This window comes from Echeneis naucrates, chromosome 17 (assembly GCF_900963305.1).
Source record: "Echeneis naucrates chromosome 17, fEcheNa1.1, whole genome shotgun sequence".
Taxonomy (NCBI): Eukaryota; Metazoa; Chordata; class Actinopteri; order Carangiformes; family Echeneidae; genus Echeneis; species Echeneis naucrates.
The window spans coordinates 21,855,307-21,874,601 of NC_042527.1; positions in this window are offsets into that span (position 1 = coordinate 21,855,307).

Below are 19,295 nucleotides of genomic sequence, written 5' to 3' on the forward strand. Positions count from 1 at the left end.
GAAGGTCTCCGTCCCTGAAGGTCTCCGTCCCTGAAGGTCTTTGTCCCTGAAGGTCTCCGTCCCTGAAGGTCTCCGTCTCCATTCCTGAAGGTCTCCGTCCCTGAAGGTCTCCGTCCCTGAAGGTCTCCGTCCCTGAAGGTCTTTGTCCCTGAAGGTCTCCGTCTCCATTCCTGAAGGTCTTTGTCCCTGAAGGTTTTTGTCCCTGAAGGTCTCCGTCCCTGAAGGTCTTTGTTCCTGAAGGTCTCCGTCCCTGAAGGTCTTTGTCCCTGAAGGTCTTTGTCCCTGAAGGTCTCCGTCCCTGAAGGTCTCCGTCTCCATTCCTGAAGGTCTCCGTCCCTGAAGATCTCTGTCCCTGAAGGTCTCCGTCCCTGAAGGTCTTTGTCCCTGAAGGTCTCCGTCCCTGAAGGTCTTTGTCCCTGAAGGTCTCCATCTCCGTCCCTGAAGGTCTCCGTCTCCATTCCTGAAGGTCTCCGTCTCCATTCCTGAAGGTCTCCGTCCCTGAAGGTCTTTGTCCCTGAAGGTCTTTGTCCCTGAAGGTCTCCATCTCCGTCCCTGAAGGTCTTTGTCCCTGAAGGTCTCCATTCCTGAAGGTCTCCGTCCCTGAAGGTCTTTGTCCCTGAAGGTCTTTGTCCCTGAAGGTCTCTGTCCCTGAAGGTCTCCGTCCCTGAAGGTGTCTGTCTCCGTCCCTGAAGGTGTCTGTCTCCATCCCTGAAGGTCTCCGTCTTCATTCCTGAAGGTCTCCGTCTCCATTCCTGAAGGTCTCCGTCCCTGAAGGTCTTTGTCCCTGAAGGTCTCCGTCCCTGAAGGTCTCCGTCCCTGAAGGTCTCCATCTCCATTCCTGAAGGTCTTTATCCCTGAAGGTCTTTGTCCCTGAAGGTCTCCATCTCCATCCCTGAAGGTCTCCGTCTCCATTCCTGAAGGTCTTTGTCCCTGAAGGTCTCCGTCTCCATTCCTGAAGGTCTTTATCCCTGAAGGTCTTTGTCCCTGAAGGTCTCCATCTCCATCCCTGAAGGTCTCCGTCTCCATTCCTGAAGGTCTCCGTCCCTGAAGGTCTCCGTCCCTGAAGGTCTCCGTCCCTGAAGGTCTTTGTCCCTGAAGGTCTCCGTCCCTGAAGGTCTCCGTCCCTGAAGGTGTCTGTCTCCGTCCCTGAAGGTTCCTTCAGTTCTTTCTGAACAGAAACTCAATCACCTGCTGTGTGACGTTTTTAGCTGCAGCTGAAGTTCAGCACAGAATCAGGTCACATCAGTTCTGCTCCTCCTTCCTGTTTCTGAACTATAAATTCACGACTGGTGGAGCTTTTCTGTCAGACGAGTCCTGGACCTGAGGAGTCCTCCAGTGTTTCAGTGTCTGATGTTTCTGAGTTCATATTTTTATGATACAAACCTGATTTCCATTTTTAATTCTGAACTCTGATTGGCTGATTGGTTTCTGTCTATTAAGTTTCAGGCCACACCCCTTTGGTGGAGGCAGGGCTTCGGTTGGAATACAGCCAAGAAATGACCAAAGCAGTGCATTATGGGATACCGAGGAAGCAATGGTGGACTGGAGCTGCTGGTGAGTTTGTCTTTAAACTGAAGATCCAAACTTTCTGTTTCTGAACAAATGTTAAATGTTAATATTAAAATATTAAAAAAGCTGAAAATCAAAGTTAAAAAGAACAAAAAAAACAGGAAACAAACGTTAGAAACATTCCAACATGACAAAAACATCTTTATTTAATAAGACGAAGCGGATAAAACACCAAACTGAGCTTCAGTTTCCGTCACAGTCGGAGTCACAGTGTGAACAACCAGGCAGGAAGACTTTACTTTGGCGGAGGAACACAACTGAGCGTTCACACGGGTGAGATTTTTATCTGTTTCTTTAAAGAGTCTTTAAGGTCAGACTTTAGGATCCTGGTCCTGGTCTGGTCCCGGGCTGGTCTCCTTCTGGTCCCGATCTGGTCTCATTCTGGTCCCGGTCTGGTCCCGGTCTGGTCTCATTCTGGTCCCGGTCTGGTCTCATTCTGGTCCCGATCTGGTCTCATTCTGGTCCCGGTCTGGTCCCGGTCTGGTCTCATTCTGGTCCCGATCTGGTCTCATTCTGGTCTCACTCTGGTCCCGATCTGGTCTCATTCTGGTCCCGATCTGGTCTCACTCTGGTCCTGATCTGGTCTCATTCTGGTCCCGGTCTGGTCCCGATCTGGTCTCATTCTGGTCCCGGTCTGGTCTCATTCTGGTCCCAGTCTGGTCCCGATCTGGTGTCATTCTGGTCCCGGTCTGGTCCTGATCTGGTCTCATTCTGGTCCCGATCTGGTCTCATTCTGGTCCCGGTCTGGTCTCATTCTGGTCCTGGTCTGGTCTCATTCTGGTCCCGATCTGGTCTCATTCTGGTCCCGATCTGGTCTCATTCTGGTCCTGGTCTGGTCTCATTCTGGTCCTGGTCTGGTCTCATTCTGGTCCCGATCTGGTCTCATTCTGGTCCCGGTCTGGTCCCGGTCTGGTCTCATTCTGGTCCCGATCTGGTCTCATTCTGGTCCTGGTCTGGTCTTCTGGTCTGCCTGGTTTTTGTCAGGCTGCGTGCCTCAGTGTGACTGGTCAGGGAGGATACAGGACTGTGTTCGGTGCTGGAACTGGACTCACTGTACAGACCAGTAAGTAACCTTCAGACCAGTTCAGGTCGGGGATTAACTAATCCAGGATTGTTTAATCTGAAGTGAAAATATGAAAAAATCAGGTTTCATTATCAGATAAAATGTCTATCCTATAAAAAGTCCATCTAAATATATGAATTATATCAAATCCAAATTAAAATATGAAAAATGTTAAACTTTTGAATGTAAATCTTTTAAAAGGTTTAAAAAGTTTAAAGGAGCTTCACCGTCGCTGCATCTATGAGACATCTGAATGAAAACATTCAAATATAAATCAAACACTTCATTCATACTTCTTTTACCAACTGAAACGTGTTTTTAAACCGCCGTCAGTCACAGTGTGGATCGGACTGCTGATAAACTGACGTTTGGAAAAGGAACTCTGCTCGTCGTCCAGTCAGGTAAAACAGTTTTCATTCTGAATCTGAATCAGTGAAGATCAGATCAGCAGTCTGAAGACGTTCGTTCGAATGTATTCAGATAAAAAAGACCTTAAAATCAGAACATTAGGGACCTTTCAGTGTTTCTATTCCACTTCAATGTTTTAAGGCATTAATTTGTTAAATAATGAAAATACACAGAATATATGACGTTATCACGCAGAGCCAAAAAAATAAAATGGTGGTAAAACAGCAGAAGATCAAAGGTCAAAGGTTAAAAAAGGCAAACATGATTACTGATCTGATGCTGAACCTGGATCAGTTTTTGTCCTGGGCGCTCTCACGGTGTTTCTGAGTCTGCGTCCTACGGGAAAGTTGTGTTGGGATCCGGCTGCAAGCTGAACGTCCAGAGTCGTGAGTTCAAGCTGTTTGTTGTTTTTTTCAGATTTCAATGAAAAACATCAACAGAAATCTGGTTAAAAATGAAAGAATGTATTTGTGGCATTAAGAATTGAGATAAACTTTAATTTAAGAAAAGGAAAAGCTTTTGTTGTTAATCGTAATAGTGTTTTGGATTAGTGAGGTTTGTGTTCTTGTGTGTTCTTCTGTGTGTGTGTGGATTATTTTGACTCTGGGCTGATCAGTTCTGGTCTCAGACTCAGACTCAGTGTGGACTCTAAAACCACTTCACAGCATTTTCTCCAGTTTTTAGTCCAAACTTCTTTAAAACTGATTTGAAAATAAATCCTGTGAAATCTTCCTCTAAATCTCAACATTTCTGATAAATGTAGAAACTGCAGCAGTTTGTTCTGAACCAAACGATCCTCCTCAGTGTGCGTCCACATTTTCATCCCAGTGGAAGTTGTGTTGACTTTGTTTTGTTGCTTCACATCAGATTAATTGACAGGATCAGTTGAACCAGGTTTACTTAATCTGGATGATTCTGTCTCACCTGAACAGAGTAAATGTGGTCATTTGGTCACTGTACAGGAGAGTTTGTGTTCAGAGTGTGTGTCTGTAGTGAGCAGTTTGTGTTGTGGGTCTTCAGGCTGTGGGACTTTTGGCTCTGGGGGAAATAAGTTGTTGTTTGGAGATGGAACTAAACTTCGTGTTGTTGACGGTGAGTTCAGAGTTTTTTCTGACTGAACATTAAAGAGCTCTGTTACAAAATGTTATGAAACTTTATCGACAGTCAGAGACGGACAAACTCACGATCCTGATCGTTGATAATAAATGTCACCCTTAAAATAATATGAATTTCCACCTTAATTCAAACTGAATTTTTCACGTACAAAGAGCAGCTTTGTGTAATCTCTGAATGAAGTTTTTGTTGTGGAGCTTCATGTTGTGTGATTGATGGAGTTGGTCAAAATAAACTGATCTTTGGAGGTGGAACCAGATTATTCGTTGAAACCAGTAAGTCCTAAAAAACGATGACATTTTGTGTTAAAGTGCGTTCAAATCAACACAAAGACCAAAGTTAGAAAACAGATTGTGAAGAAGCGGAACGTTTCTCTAAAGATTTTATTCTCAGTTTGATCATTAAATCTTCAAGAGAGACTTCAATCTCCATTTCATATCAAAATGTCTGACTTTATTGTGTAAATCTGGAGATGTGGACTTTAGTGTTTGTGTTGGTTCTGCTCAGTTTGTGTTATTGTGCGTCCTGTTGTGTGAATTCTGGAGCTGGACAAGATAAACTGATCTTTGGAGGTGGAACCAGATTATTTGTTGAACCTGGTGAGTTCTGACACATCAGGACCAAATATTATTCATACACAACATTTTTATTTCTAATCCTGAAAACAGTTTTAATTTTAAAAACTGTGAGAACTTTAGTTTTTTCTGAAGTTGTCGTCTGAAAATCGGAAGTTTGTCAAATGAAAGTGATCCGTTTTCTGAGTTTGGTTCAGTTTGTGTTATTGTGCGTCCTGTTGTGTGAATACTGGAGGAAATGATAAACTGATCTTTGGAGGTGGAACCAGATTATTTGTTGGACAAAGTGAGTTGAATGAATTTTAATATAATTAAATTTAGACACTTTAAACGGCGTTTCACAAGAAAATGAAAAATGAGTTTTAATTGTTTAACTCGATGAAACAGAAACATTTTCTGAGCCAGTCCGTGAACAGCTGACTCATTTTTTAGAATTGTGTGTCATTAAAAGGAAAATCTGAACAAAATCGGAACAAAAAGAAAATATGAAGGGAAATTTATTTTGAGCAAAATCATGACGTTTGTCAATCAAATTCCAATTCACAATCTGATTCTCATTGTTTATTCAAAAGGAAAATCCAAAAGTCTTCAAGTGTAAACTGTTCCTCTGGTTCAGTCAGTCACAGCAGTTTGTGTTATTGTGCGTCCTGTTGTGTGAATACTGGAAGCCAGTATAAAATCCTGTTCGGAGCAGGAACCAGATTAAACGTCGAAGCCCGTGAGTTGAAACCTTTTCTTATATCTATGGAGCATCAAAAAGGTTTGTCTTCACTGAAAACTCAAATCTTTTCTCTCTAATTGACCTTCAGATGTGTTTTCTCTAAACAGACTTTGGTTCAGGTAGTCCTGCTCAGTTTGTGTTATTGTGCGTCCTGTTGTGTGAATTCTGGGAATCAAAAGATGATATTTGGAGCAGGAACCAGATTACAGATTGAATCCAGTGAGTAATAATCCAGATTAACAATCCAGACTCATAAAATCAGACAAAGATCAGTTTGTGTTATTGTGCGTCCTGTTGTGTGAATACTGGCAGTGGAAATAAGATGTTCTTTGGAGGTGGAACCAGATTATTCGTTGACCTCAGTGAGTATTAATGTGGATTCTACAGATTTATCTGGAAAAACGTTCCGATGTTACATTTAAATTTGAACATGACAATAAAATGAAAACAGCAGCTCTGATAAAAAAAAGTATTCTGAGTGGACTTCGGGTCAGTTGGTGTTTAAAATGAAATTTTTCTTCAGGGAGTTTTTGTTCTGTTGCGTCCTGTTGTGTGAATTCTGGATTTAAACTGATCTTTGGAGGTGGAACCAGATTATTTGTTGAACCTGGTGAGTTCTGACACATCAGGACCAAATATTATTCATACACAACATTTTTATTTCTAATCCTGAAAACAGTTTTAATTTTAAAAACTGTGAGAACTTTAGTTTTTTCTGAAGTTGTCGTCTGAAAATCTGAAGTTTGTCAAATGAAAGTGATCCGTTTTCTGAGTTTGCTTCAGTTTGTGTTATTGTGCGTCCTGTTGTGTGAATGATGGAAGCCAAAATAAGATGATCTTCGGAGGTGGAACCAGATTAACGGTGGAACTCAGTAAGTCCAGAGTTCATCCATAGATCAGGTCTAATCCAGGTTTGTTTAATCTGGTTTGAACTAAACTGACTGTTTGCTGCTCTGCTTTCTGAACTGTGTTGTTGTTGTTGTTGTCGTTGTTGTCGTTGTTGTTGTTGTTGTCGTTGTTGTTGTTGTTGTTGTTGTTGTTGTTGTTGTCCTTGTTGTTGTTGTTGTTGTTGTTGTCCTTGTTGTTGTTGTTGTTGTTGTTGTCCTTGTTGTTGTTGTCCTTGTTGTTGTTGTCGTTGTCGTTGTTGTTGTTGTCGTTGTTGTTGTTGTTGTCGTTGTTGTTGTTGTTGTTGTTGTTGTTGTTGTCCTTGTTGTCCTTGTTGTTGTTGTTGTCGTTGTTGTTGTTGTTGTTGTTGTTGTTGTCCTTGTTGTCGTTGTCGTTGTTGTTGTTGTTGTCCTTGTTGTCGTTGTCGTTGTTGTTGTTGTCGTTGTTGTTGTTGTTGTTGTTGTCCTTGTTGTTGTTGTTGTTGTTGTTGGGGGATCAGAGTCAGAATTGGAATCATCTTTATTGTCCACAGTTTACTGAGAGTTTGGTTCAGTTTGTGTTATTGTGCGTCCTGTTGTGTGAATTCTGGGACTAATAAGATCTTCTTCGGAGGTGGAACCAGATTAAACATCGATCCTCGTAAGTAAAATATCTGTTCATACAAGAGATGGATTAAATTTAGAGTCCATCAGTAAAATCTGATTTTGGCCTCATTGAACAAACTGAAGTGTGAGTTTGTGTTGTGGAGCTTCATGTTGTGTGAATGTTGGAGGAAATAAAATCCTGTTTGGAGCAGGAACCAGATTAAACATCGAAGCCCGTGAGTTGAAGCAGTTTCTTATTTCTATGGAGCCGTTTTAGAAGCTGAACTCTGAGCTGAATCATTAATGACAGACGACCAACATTCATTCACACACAAACAGCTGGAACATCTCAGTTCATTCAGAAACTTCTTTCCTTTTGTTCATTTCATCAAAAAGGTTTGTCTTCACTGAAAACTCAAATCTTTTCTCTCTAATTGACCTTCAGATGTGTTTTCTCTAAACAGACTTTGGTTCAGGTAGTCCTGCTCAGTTTGTGTTATTGTGCGTCCTGTTGTGTAACTTCTGGGAATCAAAAGATGATATTTGGAGCAGGAACCAGATTACAGATTGAATCCAGTGAGTAATAATCCAGATTAACAATCCAGACTCATAAAATCAGACAAAGCTCAGTTTGTGTTATTGTGCATCCTGTTGTGTGAATTCTGAATATAAACTGATCTTTGGAGGTGGAACCAGATTATTTGTTGAACAAAGTGAGTTGAATGAATTTTAATATAATTAAATTTAGACACTTTAAACGTCGTTTCACAAGAAAATGAAAAATGAGATTTAATTGTTTAACTCGATGAAACAGAAACATTTTCTGAGCCAGTCGGTGAACAGCTGACTCATTTTTTAGAATTGTGTGTCATTAAAAGGAAAATCAGAACAAATCGGAACAAAAAGAAAATATGAAGGGAAATTTATTTTGAGCAATTTTGAGCATTTATTTTGTCGTTGTTGTTGTTGGGGGATCAGAGTTTGGTTCAGTTTGTGTTATTGTGCGTCCTGTTGTGTGAATTCTGGAGCCGGTCAATATAAAATGATCTTTGGAACAGGAACCAGATTAACGGTGGAACTCAGTGAGTGCTGATTTTTCAGATTATTTAAGTGCGTTTATATGAGTAGATGTTCAAAAGGCCTTTTCTGAGAGGAGTTTGGTTCAGTTTGTGTTATTGTGCGTCCTGTTGTGTGTATTCTGGGAATAAAAAGCTGATCTTTGGAGGTGGAACCAGATTAACGGTGGAACTCAGTAAGTTCTGATTCAGATCAAAAATGAAAATACTCTTTTTGCTGTTGGACATGTTTTTATATACACATAAAACTGGGACGGATAAAAAGTTGATCGATTCAGCGGCTCTGTCTCACAAAGGATTAGTGAGGTTTGTGTTCTTGTGTGTTCTTCTGTGTGTGTGTGGATTATTTTGACTCTGGGCTGATCAGTTCTGGTCTCAGACTCAGACTCAGTGTGGACTCTAAAACCACTTCACAGCATTTTCTCCAGTTTTTAGTCCAAACTTCTTTAAAACTGATTTGAAAATAAATCCTGTGAAATCTTCCTCTAAATCTCAACATTTCTGATAAATGTAGAAACTGCAGCAGTTTGTTCTGAACCAAACGATCCTCCTCAGTGTGCGTCCACATTTTCATCCCAGTGGAAGTTGTGTTGACTTTGTTTTGTTGCTTCACATCAGATTAATTGACAGGATCAGTTGAACTAGGTTTACTAAATCTGGATGATTCTGTCTCACCTGAACAGAGTAAATGTGGTCATTTGGTCACTGTACAGGAGAGTTTGTGTTCAGAGTGTGTGTCTGTAGTGAGCAGTTTGTGTTGTGGGTCTTCAGGCTGTGGGACTTTTGGCTCTGGGGGAAATAAGTTGTTGTTTGGAGATGGAACTAAACTTCGTGTTGTTGACGGTGAGTTCAGAGTTTTTTCTGCTGATGAAAGTCTGAAGGAACAAACCCACAAACTGAGTTTAAGTTCAGTTTAAAACGGAAAAACTCAGATTTCCAAATCAGCATTTCCTGTAAAGTTAAACAGCACAACAACCTCTAAACAAACAAACAAACAAACAAACAAACTATAATATTTCAAATTTTAAAAATGTAGTTCGGTTCAGTCGATCACTCAGTTTGTGTTATTGTGCGTCCTGTTGTGTGAATTCTGGAAACCAAAATAAGATGATCTTTGGAGGTGGAACCAGATTAACGGTGGAACTCAGTAAGTCCAGAGTTCATCCATAGATCAGGTCTAATCCAGGTTTGTTTAATCTGGTTTGAACTAAACTGACTGTTTGCTGCTCTGCTGTCTGAACTGTGTTGTTGTTGTTGTTGTTGTTGTTGTTGTTGTTGTCGTCATTGTTGTTGTTGTTGTTGTTGTTGTTGTTGTTGTCGTCATTGTTGTTGTTGTTGTTGTTGTTGTTGTTGTTGTTGTTGTTGTTGTTGTTGTCGTTGGGGGATCAGAGTCAGAATTGGAATAATCTTGATTGTCCACAGTTTTCTGAGTTCTGCTCAGTTTGTGTTATTGTGCGTCCTGTTGTGTGAATACTGGAGCTGGACAAAATAAGATGTTCTTTGGAGGTGGAACCAGATTAACTGTTGAACAAAGTGAGTGCTGATTCTTCAGATTCAAAGTACTTTTATATTTCAAATATAAGATGAGTAGATGTTCAAAAGCTCTTTTCTGAGTGGAGTTCAGATCAGTTCGTCCCTGCTGGTGTTTAAATGTTGAACTTTTCTGAGTGGAGTTTGGTTCAGTTTGTGTTCTGCTGCTTCATGTTGTGTGAATACTGGCAGTGGAAATAAGATGTTCTTTGGAGGTGGAACCAGATTATTCGTTGACCTCAGTGAGTATTAATGTGGATTCTACAGATTTATCTGGAAAAACGTTCCGATGTTACATTTAAATTTGAACATGACAAAATGAAAACAGCAGCTCTGATAAAAAAAGTATTCTGAGTGGACTTCGGGTCAGTTGGTGTTTAAAATGAAATTTTTCTTCAGGGAGTTTTTGTTCTGTTGCGTCCTGTTGTGTGAATTCTGGATTTAAACTGATCTTTGGAGGTGGAACCAGATTATTTGTTGAACCTGGTGAGTTCTGACACATCAGGACCAAATATTATTCATACACAACATTTTTATTTCTAATCCTGAAAACAGTTTTAATTTTAAAAACTGTGAGAACTTTAGTTTTTTCTGAAGTTGTCGTCTGAAAATCGGAAGTTTGTCAAATGAAAGTGATCCGTTTTCTGAGTTTGGTTCAGTTTGTGTTATTGTGCGTCCTGTTGTGTGAATTCTGGAGGTGGTGCTGGTAAAATCCTGTTTGGAGCAGGAACCAGATTAAACATCGAACTCAGTAAGTTCTTTAATATGAATATGAGCCGTGCTGATGGAGATCATCAGAATATTATCAGTGACCGACTGATATTATAAATATATTGATTCATTGATTAGTTGAGGGCCAACATTTTTAAAGCAGGTCTGGATTTCTGAGAGGAGTTTGTGTTGTGGAGCTTCATGTTGTGTGAATTCTGGAAACGCAAACAGGATGATTTTTGGTGATGGAACCAGATTACAGATTGAATCCAGTGAGTAATAATCCAGATTAACAATCCAGACTCATAAAATCAGACAAAGATCAGTTTGTGTTATTGTGCGTCCTGTTGTGTGAATGATGGAAGCCAAACTAAGATGTTCTTCGGAGGTGGAACCAGATTAACGGTGGAACTCAGTAAGTCCAGAGTTCATCCATAGATCAGGTCTAATCCAGGTTTGTTTAATCTGGTTTGAACTAAACTGACTGTTTGCTGCTCTGCTGTCTGAACTGTGTTGTTGTCGTCGTTGTTGTTGTTGTTGTCGTTGTTGTTGTTGTCGTTGTTGTTGTTGTCCTTGTTGTTGTTGTTGTCGTTGTTGTTGTTGTCCTTGTTGTTGTTGTTGTTGTTGTCCTTGTTGTTGTTGTTGTCCTTGTTGTTGTTGTTGTTGTCGTCGTTGTTGTTGTTGTCCTTGTTGTTGTTGTTGTTGTTGTCCTTGTTGTTGTTGTTGTCCTTGTTGTTGTTGTTGTTGTTGTTGTCGTTGTCGTTGTCATTGTTGTTGTCGTTGTTGTCGTTGTTGTTGTTGTTGTCCTTGTTGTTGTTGTTGTTGGGGGATCAGAGTCAGAATTGGAATCATCTTTATTGTCCACAGTTTACTGAGAGTTTGGTTCAGTTTGTGTTATTGTGCGTCCTGTTGTGTGAATTCTGGGACTAATAAGATCTTCTTCGGAGGTGGAACCAGATTAAACATCGATCCTCGTAAGTAAAATATCTGTTCATACAAGAGATGGATTAAATTTAGAGTCCATCAGTAAAATCTGATTTTGGCCTCATTGAACAAACTGAAGTGTGAGTTTGTGTTGTGGAGCTTCATGTTGTGTGAATGTTGGAGGAAATAAAATCCTGTTTGGAGCAGGAACCAGATTAAACATCGAAGCCCGTGAGTTGAAGCAGTTTCTTATTTCTATGGAGCCGTTTTAGAAGCTGAACTCTGAGCTGAATCATTAATGACAGACGACCAACATTCATTCACACACAAACAGCTGGAACATCTCAGTTCATTCAGAAACTTCTTTCCTTTTGTTCATTTCATCAAAAAGGTTTGTCTTCACTGAAAACTCAAATCTTTTCTCTCTAATTGACCTTCAGATGTGTTTTCTCTAAACAGACTTTGGTTCAGGTAGTCCTGCTCAGTTTGTGTTATTGTGCGTCCTGTTGTGTAACTTCTGGGAATCAAAAGATGATATTTGGAGCAGGAACCAGATTACAGATTGAATCCAGTGAGTAATAATCCAGATTAACAATCCAGACTCATAAAATCAGACAAAGCTCAGTTTGTGTTATTGTGCGTCCTGTTGTGTGAATTCTGAATATAAACTGATCTTTGGAGGTGGAACCAGATTATTTGTTGAACAAAGTGAGTTGAATGAATTTTAATATAATTCAATTTAGACACTTTAAACGTCGTTTCACAAGAAAATGAAAAATGAGTTTTAATTGTTTAACTCGATGAAACAGAAACATTTTCTGAGCCAGTCGGTGAACAGCTGACTCATTTTTTAGAATTGTGTGTCATTAAAAGGAAAATCAGAACAAATCGGAACAAAAAGAAAATATGAAGGGAAATTTATTTTGAGCAATTTTGAGCATTTATTTTGTCGTCGTTGTTGTTGGGGGATCAGAGTTTGGTTCAGTTTGTGTTATTGTGCGTCCTGTTGTGTGAATTCTGGAGCCGGTCAATATAAAATGATCTTTGGAACAGGAACCAGATTAACGGTGGAACTCAGTGAGTGCTGATTTTTCAGATTATTTAAGTGCGTTTATATGAGTAGATGTTCAAAAGGCCTTTTCTGAGAGGAGTTTGGTTCAGTTTGTGTTGTGGAGCTTCATGTTGTGTGAATTCTGGAGGTGCTGCTGCTAAACTGATCTTTGGAGGTGGAACCAGATTATTCGTTGAAACCAGTAAGTCCTAAAAAACGATGACATTTTGTGTTAAAGTGCGTTCAAATCAACACAAAGACCAAAGTTAGAAAACAGATTGTGAAGAAACGGAACGTTTTTCTAAAGATTTTATTCTCAGACTCATAAAATCAGACAAAGATCAGTTTGTGTTATTGTGCGTCCTGTTGTGTGTATACTGGGACTGACAAACTGTTCTTCGGAGGTGGAACCAGATTAACGGTGGAACTCAGTAAGTGTTCATTAATCATAAATGTTATTATATTAAAGCCAGGTGGGTTCATGAACGTGAACTTGAGTTTTAATTCATAATAAATGGAAAAAAAATCAATTTGAATAATAGAAGACATAAAAAGGCCTCATTGAACAAACTGAAGTGTGAGTTTGTGTTATGGAGCTTCATGTTGTGTGAATGTTGGAAACCAATATAAACTGATCTTCGGAGGTGGAACCAGATTACAGATTGAATCCAGTGAGTAATAATCCAGATTAACAATCCAGACTCATAAAATCAGACAAAGCTGAGTTTGTGTTATTGTGCGTCCTGTTGTGTGAATTCTGGGACTGCTAAACTGATCTTTGGAGGTGGAACCAGATTATTCGTTGAAACCAGTAAGTCCTAAAAAACGATGACATTTTGTGTTAAAATGCGTTCAAATCAACACAAAGACCAAAGTTAGAAAACAGATTGTGAAGAAGCGGAACGTTTCTCTAAAGATTTTATTCTCAGTTTGATCATTAAATCTTCAAGAGAGACTTCAATCTCCATTTCATATCAAAATGTCTGACTTTATTGTGTAAATCTGAAGATGTGGACTTTAGTGTTTGTGTTGGTTCTGCTCAGTTTGTGTTATTGTGCGTCCTGTTGTGTAACTTCTGGTAATCAAAAGATGATATTTGGAGCAGGAACCAGATTACAGATTGAATCCAGTGAGTAATAATCCAGATTAACAATCCAGACTCATAAAATCAGACAAAGCTCAGTTTGTGTTATTGTGCATCCTGTTGTGTGAATTCTGAATATAAACTGATCTTTGGAGGTGGAACCAGATTATTTGTTGAACAAAGTGAGTTGAATGAATTTTAATATAATTCAATTTAGACACTTTAAACGTCGTTTCACAAGAAAATGAAAAATGAGTTTTAATTGTTTAACTCGATGAAACAGAAACATTTTCTGAGCCAGTCGGTGAACAGCTGACTCATTTTTTAGAATTGTGTGTCATTAAAAGGAAAATCGGAACAAATCGGAACAAAAAGAAAATATGAAGGGAAATTTATTTTGAGCAATTTTGAGCATTTATTTTGTCGTCGTTGTTGTTGGGGGATCAGAGTTTGGTTCAGTTTGTGTTATTGTGCGTCCTGTTGTGTGAATTCTGGAGCCGGTCAATATAAAATGATCTTTGGAACAGGAACCAGATTAACGGTGGAACTCAGTGAGTGCTGATTTTTCAGATTATTTAAGTGCGTTTATATGAGTAGATGTTCAAAAGGCCTTTTCTGAGAGGAGTTTGGTTCAGTTTGTGTTGTGGAGCTTCATGTTGTGTGAATTCTGGAGGTGCTGCTGCTAAACTGATCTTTGGAGGTGGAACCAGATTATTCGTTGAAACCAGTAAGTCCTAAAAAACGATGACATTTTGTGTTAAAGTGCGTTCAAATCAACACAAAGACCAAAGTTAGAAAACAGATTGTGAAGAAGCGGAACGTTTCTCTAAAGATTTTATTCTCAGTTTGATCATTAAATCTTCAAGAGAGACTTCAATCTCCATTTCATATCAAAATGTCTGACTTTATTGTGTAAATCTGGAGATGTGGACTTTAGTGTTTGTGTTGGTTCTGCTCAGTTTGTGTTATTGTGCGTCCTGTTGTGTAACTTCTGGGAATCAAAAGATGATATTTGGAGCAGGAACCAGATTACAGATTGAATCCAGTGAGTAATAATCCAGATTAACAATCCAGACTCATAAAATCAGACAAAGCTCAGTTTGTGTTATTGTGCATCCTGTTGTGTGAATTCTGAATATAAACTGATCTTTGGAGGTGGAACCAGATTATTTGTTGAACAAAGTGAGTTGAATGAATTTTAATATAATTCAATTTAGACACTTTAAACGTCGTTTCACAAGAAAATGAAAAATGAGTTTTAATTGTTTAACTCGATGAAACAGAAACATTTTCTGAGCCAGTCGGTGAACAGCTGACTCATTTTTTAGAATTGTGTGTCATTAAAAGGAAAATCAGAACAAATCGGAACAAAAAGAAAATATGAAGGGAAATCTAGTCCAGAGTTCCTCCATAGATCAGGTCTAATCCAGGTTTGTTTAATCTGGTTTGAACTAAACTGACTGTTTGCTGCTCTGCTGTCTGAACTGTGTTGTTGTTGTTGTCGCTGTCGTTGTTGTTGTTGTTGTTGTTGTTATTGTTGTTTTTGACGTTGTTGTTGTCGTCGTTGTTATTGTTGTTTTTGACGTTGTTGTTGTTGTTGTTGTTGTTGTTGTTGTCATTGTTGTTTTTGTTGTTGTTGTTGTTGTTGTTGTTGTTGTTGTTGTTGTTGTTGTCCTTGTTGTTGTTGTTGTTGTTGTTGTTGTTGTCGTTGTTGTCGTTGTTGTTGTTGTTGTTGTTGTTGTTGTTGGGGGATCAGAGTCAGAATTGGAATCATCTTTATTGTCCACAGTTTACTGAGAGTTTGGTTCAGTTTGTGTTATTGTGCGTCCTGTTGTGTGAATACTGGATATAAACTGATCTTTGGAGGTGGAACCAGATTATTTGTTGAACCTGGTGAGTTCTGACACATCAGGACCAAATATTATTCATACACATTTTTATTTCTAATCCTGAAAACAGTTTTAATTTTAAAAACTGTGAGAACTTTAGTTTTTTCTGAAGTTGTCGTCTGAAAATCGGAAGTTTGTCAAATGAAAGTGATCCGTTTTCTGAGTTTGGTTCAGTTTGTGTTATTGTGCGTCCTGTTGTGTGAATTCTGGAGGTGGTGCTGCTAAAATCCTGTTTGGAGCAGGAACCAGATTAAACATCGAACTCAGTAAGTTCTTTAATATGAATATGAGCCGTGCTGATGGAGATCATCAGAATATTATCAGTGACCGACTGATATTATAAATATATTGATTCGTTGATTAGTTGAGGGCCAACATTTTTAAAGCAGGTCTGGATTTCTGAGAGGAGTTTGTGTTGTGGAGCTTCATGTTGTGTGAATTCTGGAAACGCAAACAGGATGATTTTTGGTGATGGAACCAGATTACAGATTGAATCCAGTGAGTAATAATCCAGATTAACAATCCAGACTCATAAAATCAGACAAAGCTCAGTTTGTGTTATTGTGCGTCCTGTTGTGTGAATACTGGGAATCAAAAGATGATCTTTGGAGGTGGAACCAGATTAACTGTTGAACAAAGTGAGTGCTGACACATCAGGACCAAATATTATTCATACACAACATTTTTATTTCTAATCCTTAAAAAAAGGTTTTAACTTCAAAATTATGAGATTTTTTTTTTCTGAAATTGAAAAATCTGAAGTCTGTCAAATGAAAGTGATCCGTTTTCTGAGTTTGGTTTAGTTTGTGTTATTGTGCGTCCTGTTGTGTGAATTCTGGATATAATATGTTTTTTGGTGATGGAACCAGATTACAGATTGAATCCAGTGAGTAATAATCCAGATTAACAATCCAGACTCATAAAATCAGACAAAGATCAGTTTGTGTTATTGTGCGTCCTGTTGTGTGAATTCTGGAGGAAATGATAAACTGATCTTTGGAGGTGGAACCAGATTATTTGTTGAACAAAGTGAGTTGAAAGAATTTTAATATAATTAAATTTAGACACTTTAAACGTCGTTTCACAAGAAAATGAAAAATGAGTTTTAATTGTTTAACTCAATGAAACAGAAACATTTTCTGAGCCAGTCGGTGAACAGCTGACTCATTTTTTAGAATTGTGTGTCATTAAAAGGAAAATCAGAACAAATCGGAACAAAAAGAAAATATGAAGGGAAATCTAGTCCAGAGTTCCTCCATAGATCAGGTCTAATCCAGGTTTGTTTAATCTGGTTTGAACTAAACTGACTGTTTGCTGCTCTGCTGTCTGAACTGTGTTGTTGTTGTCGTTGTTGTCGTTGTTGTTGTCGTTGTTGTCGTTGTGGGATCAGAGTCAGAATTAGAGTCATCTTTATTGTCCACAGTTTTCTGAGAAGGAGACACACAAAAAAGATGAAATCCAGCAGGTGAGAAAATGCTACATTCTGGTTCTCCAGCTGATGAACTTGAGTAACTCTGACTTTGAGTGGAGTTGATGGAGTTGATGTTGTGAGTCTTCAGACTGTGTGACATTTTCTTCTGCTGCTGAAAAGCTCGTCTTTGGAAGTGGAACTAAACTTCGTGTTGTTGACGGTGAGTTCAGAGTTTTTTCTGCTGATGAAAGTCTGAAGGAACAAACCCACAAACTGAGTTTAAGTTCAGTTTAAAACGGAAAAACTCAGATTTCCAAATCAGCATTTCCTGTAAAGTTAAACAGCACAACAACCTCTAAACAAACAAACATCGCCTGAAAATCTCATTTGTACACTTTCCTCTGTATTTTTAGTCACTTCTGAAATAGAGACCGTCTGAATAAGGCCTCATTTTGAAGACTGAAATGAAGTTGATCACTCAGTTTGTGTTATTGTGCGTCCTGTTGTGTGAATACTGGAGGTGGATTTAAGATCCTCTTTGGAGCAGGAACCAGATTACAGATTGAATCCAGTGAGTAATAATCCAGATTAACAATCCAGACTCATAAAATCAGACAAAGCTCAGTTTGTGTTATTGTGCGTCCTGTTGTGTGAATGATGGAGCCGGTCAATATAAACTGGTCTTTGGAGGTGGAACCAGATTATTTGTTGAACCTGGTGAGTTCTGACACATCAGGACCAAATATTATTCATACACAACATTTTTATTTCTAATCCTTAAAAAAAAGATTTAATTTGAAAAACTGTGAAGTCATCGTCTGAAAATCTGAAGTTTGTCAAATGAAAGTGATCCGTTTTCTGAGTTCGGTTCAGTTTGTGTTATTGTGCGTCCTGTTGTGTGAATGATGGAAGCCGAGCTAAAATGTTCTTCGGAGGTGGAACCAGATTAACGGTGGAACTCAGTGAGTACCGATAAACATTCTGAAAAACGAGTCTTCGTTAAAATCAGAAGGTCCCGTTCTCACCTGGAAATAAATGGAATGCTGCATTTTAACAAACAGAATGATCAAAGTTCATTTAGGTTTTCTACGTTGTGTTGAGTTTGTGTTGTGGTGTCACATGTTGTGTGATTGTTGGAGGTTCTTATAGATTCATCTTTGGTGGTGGAACCAGATTACAGATTGAATCCAGTGAGTAATAATCCAGATTAACAATCCAGACTCATAAAATCAGACAAAGATCAGTTTGTGTTATTGTGCGTCCTGTTGTGCGACTAATCTGAATCAGAGGATTGTCTTTGGAGGTGGAACCAGATTAACAGTCGACCTCAGTAAGTCTGACAATAATCTGACTGTCCAAAACAAGAAGAATTCAGATAGTTAGACTTTCAACAGTTTTCAGTTATTGATCATAAATATTCCACATTTGTGTATTTTTCATCAGTTCAGTGTTTGATTCCTCTGACGGGGAAATAAAACATCAGCCAGAAGGCTCAAATACAAAATCAGTGTTTTTCTGAATGAAGTTGGCTTTATTTAACTGCACACAGAAGTAGAAAGTGAGTTTTAAGTTTCTGAAAGAGAATTCTTCAGTTTTCGTTGTGTGAAAACTGGAGCTGGACCCAAAAAGGTCTTTGGCAGCAGAACCAGATTAAACATCGAAGTCAGTGATCTCACATTTACATCGTGAAAAAGTTTGAAGCTGAAATTTAAACTAAGATGAAGAAACCTTCAGATAAAATAGGCAGAATAATTCAGCACTTTTAGTTTTATCCTGCTGAAGACATGGAGACCCACTGCACACAGACACACACTGCTTTGGCTTTGTGTTATGGAGCTTCATGTTGTGTGAGAATTGGAACAGGATCGTCTTTGGACCTGGATCCAGACTGACTGTCGACCCACGTGAGTCAAACCTGCGTTCATCGAATTACACACAAACTCCTCAACAGTTAAACTGATTTATATGAATGATATATCATAGAAAATAATCCTGAAAATATTAAGATGAAAGATGACTTTAACATCTTTAATTAAGTTTTCCCAAATAACAAAAACAACAAAAATCAAATCTGAATATTTGAATGTAAAATGACTGAGGTTGAGTTCGTGAGTCTGAGTTTGTGTTACAGTGTGTCATGTTGTGTGACTAACACAAATGAAAAGCTCGTCTTTGGAAGAGGAACCAGATTAAATGTTGAGTTCAGTGAGTATTCATTTCCTCTTTATGAAATAAAATAATCAGAATTAACTGAGGACACAAAGAGCTTTGTTTAAAACAAACTTCAGTGACTTGGGGCAGTTTGTGTTGTTGTGCGTCATGTTGTGTGACTTCTGCAGGAGAAAATAAGCTTTTCTTTGGAAGGGGAACCAGATTAACGGTTGAACTGAGTGAGTAGCGTTTTAAATTCAGCACCACAAACGTGAAGTTCCATTGCTGAGTTTCAGTTTGATTGTCAGCAGGTTTACAGTGAACTACATTCACATTTGATTCTTTCCATTTTAATAATCCAGAATTTTAAATGACAGCAGTGAAACACAAACAACCATCAACATCTTCAAACAAAATTCAGATTATCTATGAAAACACATATTTTGTAAGCAAACAAAACAGAACGTTGACATTTCAGCTTTTTGTTGGTTGATTATCAATGAAAGTCATCGATGTTTTAAAGGGAGTTTGGTTGAGTTAGGATTCCTGC